This window comes from Spinacia oleracea, chromosome 3, assembly GCF_020520425.1.
Source record: "Spinacia oleracea cultivar Varoflay chromosome 3, BTI_SOV_V1, whole genome shotgun sequence".
Classification (NCBI taxonomy): Eukaryota; Viridiplantae; Streptophyta; class Magnoliopsida; order Caryophyllales; family Amaranthaceae; genus Spinacia; species Spinacia oleracea.
Window position 1 is genome coordinate 158,687,168 of NC_079489.1, and position 12,634 is coordinate 158,699,801.

At 40.4% G+C, this 12,634-nt stretch overlaps 1 non-coding gene across 1 annotated transcript; it reads left to right on the top strand.

Moving 5' to 3' along the window:
• Positions 1-9,856: 9,856 nt before the first annotated feature.
• Positions 9,857-9,963, top strand: LOC130471139 (small nucleolar RNA R71). Its single transcript, XR_008931805.1, has one exon. It is a non-coding gene; the product is annotated as a small nucleolar RNA R71 (small nucleolar RNA).
• Positions 9,964-12,634: the final 2,671 nt, after the last annotated feature.

Consider the following 12,634-nt stretch of genomic DNA (forward strand, 5'->3'; position numbering starts at 1 on the left):
CATGTGGACTTACGGGCTCGCCTTTCTTAAGCTTGGTCTTAAGAATTTGTCTATGAGTCTCGAATCTTTCGACTCGAGCCAGATCTTGGAACATGTTCTTCAACTCACTGATGATTGTGAAAGCATCTGAGTTGATGAACGTTTTCTGCAGATCTGCACTCATGGTGGCGAGCATTAGACATTTCACATCCTTGTTGGCATCAATCCAACGATTGAGGGCTGCCTGAGTGACCCCGTCGCCTGCGGCTTCGGGCATCGCCTCATCTAGGACATACTCCTTTTCTTCCTGCATAAGAACTATTTGCAAGTTCCTTTGCCAGTCAAGGAAGTTTTTCCCGTTCAACTTCTCCTTTTCGAGAATTGATCGAATGTTGAATGAATTGTTGTTTGCCATATTAAAAACTACAATTGAAAAGAATAAACAAATAAATAACCATTCACAGTTTCTCTTAATAAACTTAAATTCTAGCATACATGCATAATTCAATGTTTATTAAGCATTTTATTCAAGTTATGTGTTCCGGCAGGTGTGAATAAAATGATTCCAAGATCCTAAAATCATTGAAGAACTAAGCACAGTTTGTCGACTTAATCCTAGAACATCTTAGGTAAGCAAAAGCCTTTTGCTAATAGTCTAGAAACTATTCTTGGTTGATAGGTACGTCTAAGAACTTATTAGGTAAACCTATCGATTTTGCCACGACATAAAAGGACTCCTTACTTATATCGTTGAGTTTCACCAAAACTAACATGTACTCACAATTATTTGTGTACCTTGCCCCTTTAGGACCAATAAGTAACACCTCGCTGAGCGAAAACTATTACTAGATTGATGTAAAGGATATCCAAGCAAGTGTATATTTTGGCATGGCACCTTTTAACTCAATTTTTTTTTAAGTTTTGGAACTTAAGGCTCTTACTATGTTGGTTAGATTTTAAGTGAACTAAAATCCTTAATCATGCAACATAATCAAGCTTTTGATCTCATGCATTTTAAGACATATTTAAAAGCAATAAATAACTTAAAACATGCATAAGATAAATGTGATCTAGTATGGCCCGACTTCATCTTGAAGCTTTGACTTCAAAGTCCGTCTTGAAAATCTCCGTGGGAGGCACCATTTTCTTCAAATAGGATAAGCTATAACTAATTACAACTATTTGATGGTACGCAGACCATATTTGAATTGAAAAAATAACTTTGGTACTTTAGACCAATTACATTCAAATTAATGGTACGCAGACCATATTTTCTATCCTATTTGGGCCATACTAGTCACTTCATAACCTGCAAAACAGTACATATACAATATATACCATTCACCCATTCATTATCATGAATAGCCCACATAGCTGGTTAGTAAAACACATTATGCATCACGTAAACATTTGCAGCAATTAATCAAGGGCACCAATAATCTACCAATTATTCAGTCCTTATTAATTCTAATCAAGTTGTTTTAACCTTAAGGATTTGTAGACCTAATCAAGAGTTTTATGACTAAAAGGGCTCCCACTTAAACCAATAAATTCATATGCTTTACTAATTTTAAACATAAAAATGTATTTCAAGTCTAACCGGAAACATACAAATTTAATTAAAATTTAAAGCTCATATAAATTTATAATTGAATCCAAAAAGTTTAATTTAATTTCAGTCGTATTTAAATTAATTCATGATTTTAATTTTAGTAAAATAATTAGAAGAAATTAAATTTATTATAATTACAATATTCAAAATTAAAATCCAAGAAAATAATTTAAATTATTAATTTTAAAATTAATTAAAATTACGTAAACTGAAAAATTTCAAATTAAACATTCAAAACGATCTAATCGCAACGCAAACACCCTACGCATTGCACGCCCATGGGCCGCACGCACACAGCCATCGCTGGCCATGTGCGCGCAGCCCATGCGCTCGTCGCATAGCTGCTGCATCTCCATCGCAAGCCATCGCACGCTGTGGTGCTTGCTGTGCGCGCGCCAGCGCTCGAAGCACGCGAGCCATCGCTCGATGTGCGCGCTCGCCAGCGCACGCTGCGCGCGCGCGCTCCATCGCTCGTTGTGCGCGCGCGCTCCATCGCTGGCTGTGCGCGCGAGCCATCGCTCGCTGTGCGCGCGAGCCATCGCTGGCTGTGCGCGCGAGCCATCGCTCGCTGTGCGCGCGAGCCATCGCTCGCTGTGCGCGCGAGCCATCGCTCGCTGTGCGCGAGCAATTGCGCGCGTTCAACGCTGGGCGCAGCGCTCGTGGCACGCGAGCTTGCGCTCGCTGCGCGCGAGGCTGCGCGTGCTTGCGCGAGGCAGTGCGCGTCGTGGCGCAGCTCGCTTGCTGCCCACACGCGACTGCCTTGGCTTGCCTTTCGCCCATGCCCATTTGTTCATAGCTCGTGGCCCACGACACAAGGCAGGGCTGCTGCCTTGTGCTCGTGCACCATGCCCTTGCTCATTGCATTCGTGCCGCACGAGCGACGAGCTCCCTTGCTCGTCGTCGCATGCCCGCACTATACAACACCCCTTAAGGGTAACACGAAGCGTCCATTGCTTTGTGCGTGCAAGTTATATGAACGAATCGCATAAAAATTTAAAATTTATATTTAAAATTAATGACAAATTAATAAATAATATTAATTTCATAATTTTAGGGCGAAAAATCGAAAATTTATTATTCAATTGATTTCCGATTTACATGGATTCAAGTCTAGGTCATAAAAATTTAAAATTTATCATAAATTTACAATTTTTATGGTGGTTTTTAATCATAGGTTTCTAATTAAATTATAATTAATTATGAAAATCAAATTAATTCTAAATTATTCTAATTTTCAACAAATTAATCATAATTACAAATTAGATTGCATAATTAACAAGGCTAGGCATTCAAACTTATTAAACATATACAGTAGGTCAATCAAAAATTCAAGATTTATCAACAAGAATCGCAAATATTTAATTTAACATCTTAAATTTACGAAATTTTGCATTCGAAAAACTAAAACCTTCGAAAAGTCATAGTTAGGCTTCGAATTTGAGAATTCTGGGTTCGGCAGAAAAACACTATTTTTGTCAAAATTTTAGAATGCCTTTTACATGCGGAATTGACACAAATATCACTCGATTTGGATGAGTAACGAAGAAACTGCCGAAAAACTGCGTACGTATAATTAAATAAACGCAATTTGCAATTAATTAACAATTACGAAAATTAATCACCCCTTTTAATTCTTGCAAATTTGTAATATTTAACCATGTTCATGAAATATAGATTATGAAAATAATAAGGGGCTCGTGATACCACTGTTAGGTTATGATACATATGATATTACATAAATCATGCGGAAACAACCATTATCCCAGGAATACATATTATTTACACATAATCATATAGCATAATTTAGATGCATACTCTTTGTTGCGTGCCTTCCCTAGCTGCGCCCGAACCGAACAAGAACAAGTCTTTAGGACTCCAAGTGTCGTCCCTCCGTAGATAGTCCACAGCACGTCCGGATCCGCCTTAAGATTGACCAACTAGAATCGCCCTTAAGGTACTAGAATTTTCGACACTTTTGAGCAAGATGTGTGACTGAATTTTTCTCTCAAAAACTCACTTTGAATACTTGAAAACTCGTTATAAATTGTGAACCCAGGCCACATATTTATAGGGGTATGGAAAGAGAATTGGAATCCTATTAGGATACGAATTAATTAAATTAGAATTATAATAAAACTCTTATTTAATTAATTTATCAAATAGAATTAGGAATTTAATCATTAACCGAACTCTGCACGTTTTAGGTTTCGTATGCGAACACAAACACTTACGCGAGCATGACCCGCAAGCGTGCAGGCCATGCCCGCGCACAGCCCACACGGCCGCACGGCCCACGCGAGCTACAAGCCTACGCGAGCTGCGGCAATGCTCGCAGCCCACTGCTCGTAGCTGCGCGCGCTGTGCGCGCTGCCACGGCCTGCTGGGCCTGGCCTTGCGCTGGGCCTGGCGTGGCCTTGGCTGTTCGTGTGGCGCGCTTGGCTTGCTGGGCGATGGCCTGGCTTCGTGCTGGGCCCTCGTCCGGCAGGCCCCGTCCGATGCTTATTCGTACGATACGCTTCCGATCAAATTCCCGATTCCGGAATATATTTCAGATACGAACAATATTTAATATTTTCGATTCCGGAATTAATTTCCGTTTCGAACAAATATTTAATATTTCCGTTTCCGGAATTATTTTCCGATTCCGATAATATTTCCGATTCTGACAATATTTCCGTTTCCGGCAATATTTCCGATTCTGGCAATATTTCCATTTCCGATAATATTTTCCGATACGTACCATGTTTCCGTTTCCGGCAACATCTACGACTTGGATAATATTTATATTTCCGATACGATCCATATTTCCGTTTCCGGCAATATCATCGTTTCCGGAGTATTCATTTCTTGCCTGTGACGATCTCAGCTCCCACTGAAACCAAGATCCGTCGATTCCGAATATCCATATATGGAGTATCTAATGCCATTAAATACTTGATCCGTTTACGTACTATTTGTGTGACCCTACGGGTTCAGTCAAGAGTAAGCTGTGGATTAATATCATTAATTCCACTTGAACTGAAGCGGCCTCTAGCTAGGCATTCAGCTCACTTGATCTCACTGAATTATTAACTTGTTAATTAATACTGAACCGCATTTATTAGACTTAACATAGAATGCATACTTGGACCAAGGGCATTATTTCCTTCACTGCATTCCTGTGCATAATGACCATGCATCCCACAACTATTACAGACATTGGCAGATTGGGCACTCATTGCAGCGACACTAGCATGTTGGGTGGATTGGGAAGATGCGATTTGCATATTATCCAGCTTGTGATGTAGGGCAGTTAGCTGAGCAGTAAGCTGTTCAATAGAATTCATCTCATGCTTAACACCCCAGTCGGCAAAACCTCTATGATTCCCATATTGGGCACTATGGATGGCCATCTCCTCAATCACCTCTAAAGCTCTAGGCACCTCCAGTTGCATAAACCCTCCACTAGCAGCAGAATCTAGAATAAGTCTAGACTCGTTACCCAGACCGTTGTAAAATTGTTGGATCAAGAACCAGTCATCCATACAAGGGTGTGGGCACTCTCTCTGCAGATCCTTGAGCCTTTCCCAGACTTCAAACAAACTCTCGTCTGCTCGTTGGGTAATGGAAATTATCTCTCCCCTCAGACGAGTCGTCTTCTCAGGTGGGAAGTACTTCACATAGAAAGCAAGAGCCAAAGAATCCCAATCGGTGGTTTTCATAGCTGCGCGGTTGAGACTATTAATCCATAGCTTTGCCTTCCATAGTCTGCTCTGGTGTTAAATTCGTCTGCTTAATGGTAGCACAATACTGAATGAAAGACTGAATATGGAGATTAGGATCTTCACCCTTTTCCCCACCGAATTGGTGTCTCTCAATAATATTTATCAGCTGGGGTTCAATCTTGAAATTCTCGACCGCAATAGAAGGCATGATCGCCTTGGGAAGCACAGACAGACTTGGCTTAGAATAGTCTGTAAGCCTTGGCACAGGTGGGGGGTGGTGGTGCTTGGTCACCCATCTCTGAATCTGTATGGAATAAATTGCCAATCAGATGGTCAGATTCAGAGTCCGAAAAATCTCTCAACTGTTCAACGAATCTACGTCGTCTACGAAAGGTCCGTTCAGGTTCAGGATCGAACGAAGTCAGATCGCTGGTATGGACAGTCCTGGGCATAAACAAGCAAAAACTAGAAAACAGTCGTGAGATCCGATCTCAAGGAACGGGAGTCCCTTGAGAAGTAACAAACAATAATCTAGAAAAACAATTAATAACAGAAAATAAAACCGTTTCTCCGGCAACGACGCCAAAATTTGACAGGCTAAAGTCGTATCACCTTATCAAAAATAAACCTAAGTTCACTATCTAGGTTGCAAAGGGAAGTCAGGATCGAATCCACAGGGAAACAGTGTTCTTTCTATTACTAATTAACTAATCTAGACTATTGGTATCAAAGATTTGAATTGGTTTGTATACTAAGCTAAATTGGAAAATAACAATATTAAGGGAATCTGGGGCAGCGGTTCACCACAAATGCAGACCGGGATTGGACAACGAACATTAACAATCAATTAACAATCATAACTAGGAAAACATGCATATCTCGAATCTTATGAATTCCTTAGGATAAAACAACTAGCAGGCTCTCGCTATGTACTAGAAATAATTCCTATCTAAAAGCCACAGACCAAAAACATCAGATTTATACCTCTCGGCGCATAATCTAAGGTTAATCAAACTCTAATAAAAAAAAGTCCGGCCGAACAGAATTGACGAGCAATAATAATAAGCTATAGAAATTATAATCAATCAATCAATAATCAAGTCCACTTATAATCCCAATCATGCATTCATGGATCCCCTAAACCCTAGAAATTGAACTACTCACTCATGATAATAAATAAACGCAATTAACATAATGGAAAACATGATTAAAAGAATAAAATAAATTAAAGTAAGAAGCAATACCGAATTGAAGAACAATTAAATAATAAAGCTTGAATTTTTACTTGGAATTAAAAACTAGGTGTTTGAACAAAACAGAGAGAAAACTAAATATAAACTAAGTATTGAAAACTAGAATAATGGATGTCACTCAAAATAAAAGGGCTAAGTATACATAGTCTGCCCAAAATAACACTAAAAAACGGAAACAAACTTCGCGAAAAACTGCTGGAGATTGGCGTCGCCCGATCGGGCGTCGCTTCGCTCGATCGGGCGATGTACTCGATAGGCGGCCCGATCGGGCGGTTTACGAAAGGCACTAGTAGCTCCCAGATGGCCGCCCGATTGGGCGCGCATTCACAACATTGATTCCTTCTTAATTCGCCCGATCTTTGCATTTCGCCCTCAGCTCAAAGGGCGATTTGCAATCTTCAATATCCTTCGCCCATATCACCGAGTCTAACTCTCGGGGCTCAATCGTAAGCATCCAAGGCTCCCGAAAGTCGACGATAATGGTCCCGAACTTCCTCGGGCTCGTGTAGTGGCCTAAATCACCATAAAACGGGTCTAAAAAGACCAATTTCTCACTAATCAAACCTGAAACTCAAGGCACACTCAATAACACATATTAGTGCTAAAAACGGCTCCTAAGAGCTCATTTGATGCATAAAAGTACAAAGGGACGGGGGGGTAAAACTCTATATAAAACACACATATCACATTACACAGACCAAAGGGAATCCTGCGGTGTGCAAAAGTACCATAGGGACAGGTGAAAGTGGTCTTTTCCTGGTCCTCTGGATGTATGAGAATTTGGTAAAAGCCAGAATAACCATCCAGATAACAGAAAAACTTGTGACAGGCTAGCCTTTCCAACATTTAATCAATAAAGGGAAGGGGAAAGTGGTCTTTTTTAGTAGAAACATTCAGGCGCCTATGATCTATGCACATGCGCCAACCTATAACTACCCTAGTTGGGATCAACTCATTTTTCTCATTCCCAACCACAGTCGTCCCCCCTTTCTTTGGCACTACCTGAACATGACTCACCCACTTAGAATCAGACACAACATTAACAATACCCGCATCAAGCAATTTCATTACTTCAGCTTTTACAACATCTTGCATGATGGGGTTCAAACGACGCTGGGGTTGAATGCATGGTTTTTTATTATCATCTAGATGTATCATATGCATGCAAAAATCAGGGCTAATACCCTTTAAATCATCAATACTGTCCCCAATGGCCTTTTTGTGCTTTTTCAACACAGTAAGAAGTTGGGACAACTGGTCTGCATCAAGTGCAGTACTGACAATTACAGGGAAAAGTTGTTCATCATCCAAAAATGCATATTTAAGATTAGCAGGAAGAGGTTTAAGTTCGGGCTTTTTTACCTTTGACATAACAGACCGTCCGAACTAACCTCCTCAATTCGGTGCTCTCCTCGGGTTCAGACTCTCCACCATCAAGAGCAAACTCTAGATCATCCACTTCAGCACTCCAAGAACTGGTATCACCTGCAGAAGATTCACAATAAAGCACTGCCTCCAAGGGATCCCTTTCGAGAACTTGGGAGACGTTATCTCGCATAATAAAATTAACTACACCAATTAGATAACATTGTTCTTCCTCTAGCATGGGACTCTTTAAGGCACTATTCAGATTAAAAGTCACCTTATCATCCCCAACAGACAAAGTCAATTTCCCACTTTTAACATCAATGACCGCCTCCTCCGTGTGAAGGAAGGGTCTACCTAAGATAATGGGAATTTGGGAGTCCTCTTGCATGTCTAGTACTACAAAGTCCACAGGTATATAAAATTTACCTACTCTAACGGGAACATCATCTAAAACACCTAAGGGGTATTTAACAGAACGGTCAGCCATTTGTAGAGTGATATTAGTAACCTTAAGCTCACCCATGTTCAATTTAGTACAGACAGACAAAGGCATAACATACACACTAGCACCTAAATCACATAAAACCTTATCAATAAAAACGGTGCCAATGTTACTTGGGATGGAAAAACTCCCGGGGTCTTTAAGTTTAGGTCGAGACTTGTTCTGTAAATAAGCACTACATTCCTCAGTAAAAGCACAGTTCTCTACCTCACAAAAAGCACGTTTCCTGGTCAAAATATATTTCATAAATTTTGCATATGCAGGAACCTGTAAAATTAATCCAGTAAAAGGAACCGTTACCTGCAATTTTTTGACCACCTCCAAGAATTTGCCAAACTATTTGTCTAGCTTATTCTTGAGTTGCCGGTTTGGGAAGGGGAGTACAATGCGTGGTACTTGAATATATGTCCCCTTCTTAACCTCAGTTGTAGCCTCTTTTTCACAGACTACTTTCTCAGCTTCCTCGCCATCCATAACTACCTTTGGGGTTTCCTCACTAACCAGACCACTAGCAGACACCTCAGAATCAACCTCGACGGGCATAGAAGGACCGTCACGACCTCTACCACTCCTCAATGTAATAGCATTTGCAGTTTCTCTATTCTCAGGCTGTGAAGGGAGTTGACCTGGGGGTCTCCCTGCAAGAGTAGTAGCCATCTGTGCCAACTGTGTATCAATGATCTTATTGTGAGCAGTAAGAGCATCAATTTTAACATCCTTTTCACCCAGAGACTTCTGCATCTGCAACATCATATTCCTCATCTCTACTAGCATAGGGTCACACTGTGTGGGTTGAGGTTGTGGTGGTGGAGGTGATGTGTGTTGTCTAGGGAACCCAGGTGGTCCACTAGACTGTTGGTTGTAGTTGTTCCGTGGTTGGTATGATTGTTGTGGTGGTGGTTGGTATGGTTGATGTGGTGGTGGATGTTGGACCTGGTGGGGCTTCTGAATATTGGTACTCATGTATGATAGTAGGAGATTGTTTTTATACCCCTCATTGTAAGAGTTGGAGTACGGGTTATTCTGTTTGTAGGCCTGGAATGCATTACATTGTTCAATAGAGCTCCGACATTCCTGTTCATAATGACCAGAGATCCCACAACTATCACAGACATTAACAGTTTGAAAATTCATTGCAGCTACACTAACAGGTTGGGCAGATTGAGTATTTGCTGCTTGCATATTATCAAACTTGTAATGTAAAGCAGTCAATTGGGCAGTTAATTGTTCTATGGAATTTAAGTCATGCTTACCACCCTTGTTAGATAGGCCTCTAAGATTCCCATACTGGGCATTATGAATGGCCATCTCCTCAATCACCTCCATAGCTCTAGTCACAGCAAGTTGCATGAATCTCCCACTAGCAGCTGAATCCAGAATAAGTCTAGACTCATTACCCAGACCATTATAAAATTGTTGAATCAAGAACCAATCACTCAAACCATGGTGTAGGCGCTCTCTCTGCAAATCCTTGAATCTCTCCCAGACCTCAAACAAACTCTCATCTGCTTGTTGAGTAATGGAAATTAACTGGCTCCTCAGACGAGCTGTCTTCTCATGTGGGAAATATTTCACATAAAACGCAAGGGCCAAAGACTCCCAGTTGGTAACTTTCATGGCTGCTCGATTCAACCCATTGATCCACAACTTTGCCATCCCACTCGGAGAGAACGGGAAAAGCATCTCCATAGTCTGTTCCGGAGTCAATCCCTTTTACTTAATGGTAGAGCAGTATTGGATGAAGGACTGAATGTGAAGATTTGGGTCTTCACCTACTTCCCCACCGAACTGGCGTCTCTCAATCATGTTAATCAATGCAGGCTCAATCTTGAAAGTCCCAGCTGCAATAGAAGGCATGATTGCCTTGGTTAGCACAAACAAACTTGGCTTAGAGTATTCTGTAAGCCTTGGTTCAGGTGGTGGTGGTGTTTCGTCACCCAAATCTATCTCTGAAACTGAATCTGTATCTGAAGGAAAAAGACCGCCAATATTATGATCAGAATCAGAGTAATTCCCACACTGTGCAATGAAATTTCTTCGTCTACGAAAGGTTCTTTCGGGCTCAGGATCGAATGGAGTAAGATTACTAGTACCTACGGTCCTGGGCATAGACAAAGAAACTACAAATAGGCGTGAGATCCGGTCTCAAGGAACGGGGGTTCCTTGAGAAGTAACAAACAATAATCTAGAATAAACAATTAATAACAGAAAATAAAACCGTTTCCCCGGCAACGGCGCCAAAGTAAATAGAACCAATCAATAGGAATTAACCACAATACTAACAATCAACGACATTCAATCATCCCTTCATATTAATTCATGGATCTCCAAACCCTAGAAAATACACTACTCACACATATTACCAATAAACAAAGCAATTAATACTATTGAAAACATGATTAAAGCAAAATAATAAATCAATGTAAGAAGCAATACCTAAATGAAGAACAATGAAATATGAAAGCTTGAATTTTTGATTGAAAATAAAAACTAGTGTTTGGAACAAATTGAGAGGAATAAACTAAGTAAGAGAAATAAACTCAGTGTTCAATACTAGAAAATAAGGTACCACTAAAAATAAAAGAAGCTAGTATTTATAGTTTGCCTAAAATAAAGCCCAAAACCGAAATTAAAAATCGCGAAAAAGAATCATAGGTTGGCGTAGCCCGATCGGGCGAAGGTCCGCCGGATCGGGCATTCTGCTCGATAGTCGGCCCGATCGGGCCAAAATCCGCCCGATCGGACGGTTGTGAAATGCCCAGAATGACGCCCAGTTTGACCGCCCGATCCGGACCAGGCAAAGCCCGCCGATCGGGCCCGTGTTGAAAGCTCCAGGTTCCTCTTTCTTTGCCCGGTCTTCTCATTTCGCCCATTGCTTAAAGGGCGATTTGCAAAAAGCATCATCTTTCGCCCATATCACCGAGTCTAACTTCCGGGGCTCAACCATAAGCATCCTAGGCTCCCGAAAGCCGACGATAGTCGTCCCGAACTTCCTCGGGATCGTGTAGTGGCCCATATCACCATGAAACGAGCGTAAAAAGGTCAATTTCTCACTAAGTAATCCTGAAACTCAAGGCACACTCAATAACACAGATTAGTACTAAAAACGGCTCCTAAGAGCTCATTTGATGCATAAAAGTACTAAGGGACGGGCGTAAAACTCTATATAAAACACACATATCAACATATAAATAGCTTTATTGATTTTATTTGAAGAGAATTGATTTTAGAATATCAAAATTAGTTTTCAGAAACTCTAGAGAGCTTAGTTCTTAGTTTTGTGCTTTGGAGGAGAGAGAAAGTCATCAATTGGAGGAAGCTTCATTTGTAATTCTCTAAACTCTTAATTTCTTTAATGCTTTTCAATTCAATTCTTAATTGCTTCTTTTGATTCTTGAATTCTTTAATGTTTGAATGCTTTAATTACATTTTGCTTGATTCTCTTCATCTCATAATTCTCAATTGATTATCTACTTGTTGATTATTTTAATTTCAATTTTCTTTCAATTTAAATTTACAATTCAATGGCCAATTGCTCTTACTCCTTGATTTCATTAGCTAGAAATATGAATTGTGAGTAGATTCTTAGGTTAGGGATAGGGGTGAAGCTTGGGAATTAATTTGGGGAAATTGAAGGGATATGCATGTTAGTGTTGTGATTAAACTTGATTTGATGCTTAGGAATTCCATGACTAGTTGAATTGGTAGTTGCAAATGCTAGTTCTACTAGGATTGATTGGAGTGCTTCATGATTAATTTGGCAAGAGATTGTGAATTAGGATGTGGCATGTGAAGAGCTAATTGTAATTGCTAGTGACTTAATCTAGGGATCATGTGAAAGCTCTTCCTAGGATTAGAGAACTAAATGTGGTCTATCCGAGAGGTGGTGAGCGCATCATTTGTTGCTTTCCCCCTAATTGTCAAGTCCTTGCGACATCTCTATGTGTGACTCTTCGTCCTTCCCCAATTGTCCCTAGTCGATCCCCAATTCCCTAGCCGCTTTCCTTATTTGATAATCTAGTTGAAATAGCATAGCGTGGTAGTTCATAATCAAACTTCAATCTCGTTTCTAAGCTAGCTTAACTAAGTGACTCATTACTCTCCGTTTCATTGGGACGACCTCGAACTTCCACTATAACTCATATAGTTGGTAGCGAGGTGTTTATAAATTTTGTTTGATAGGGTATGTTTCGTTTAACGACACGGAAAATACCTC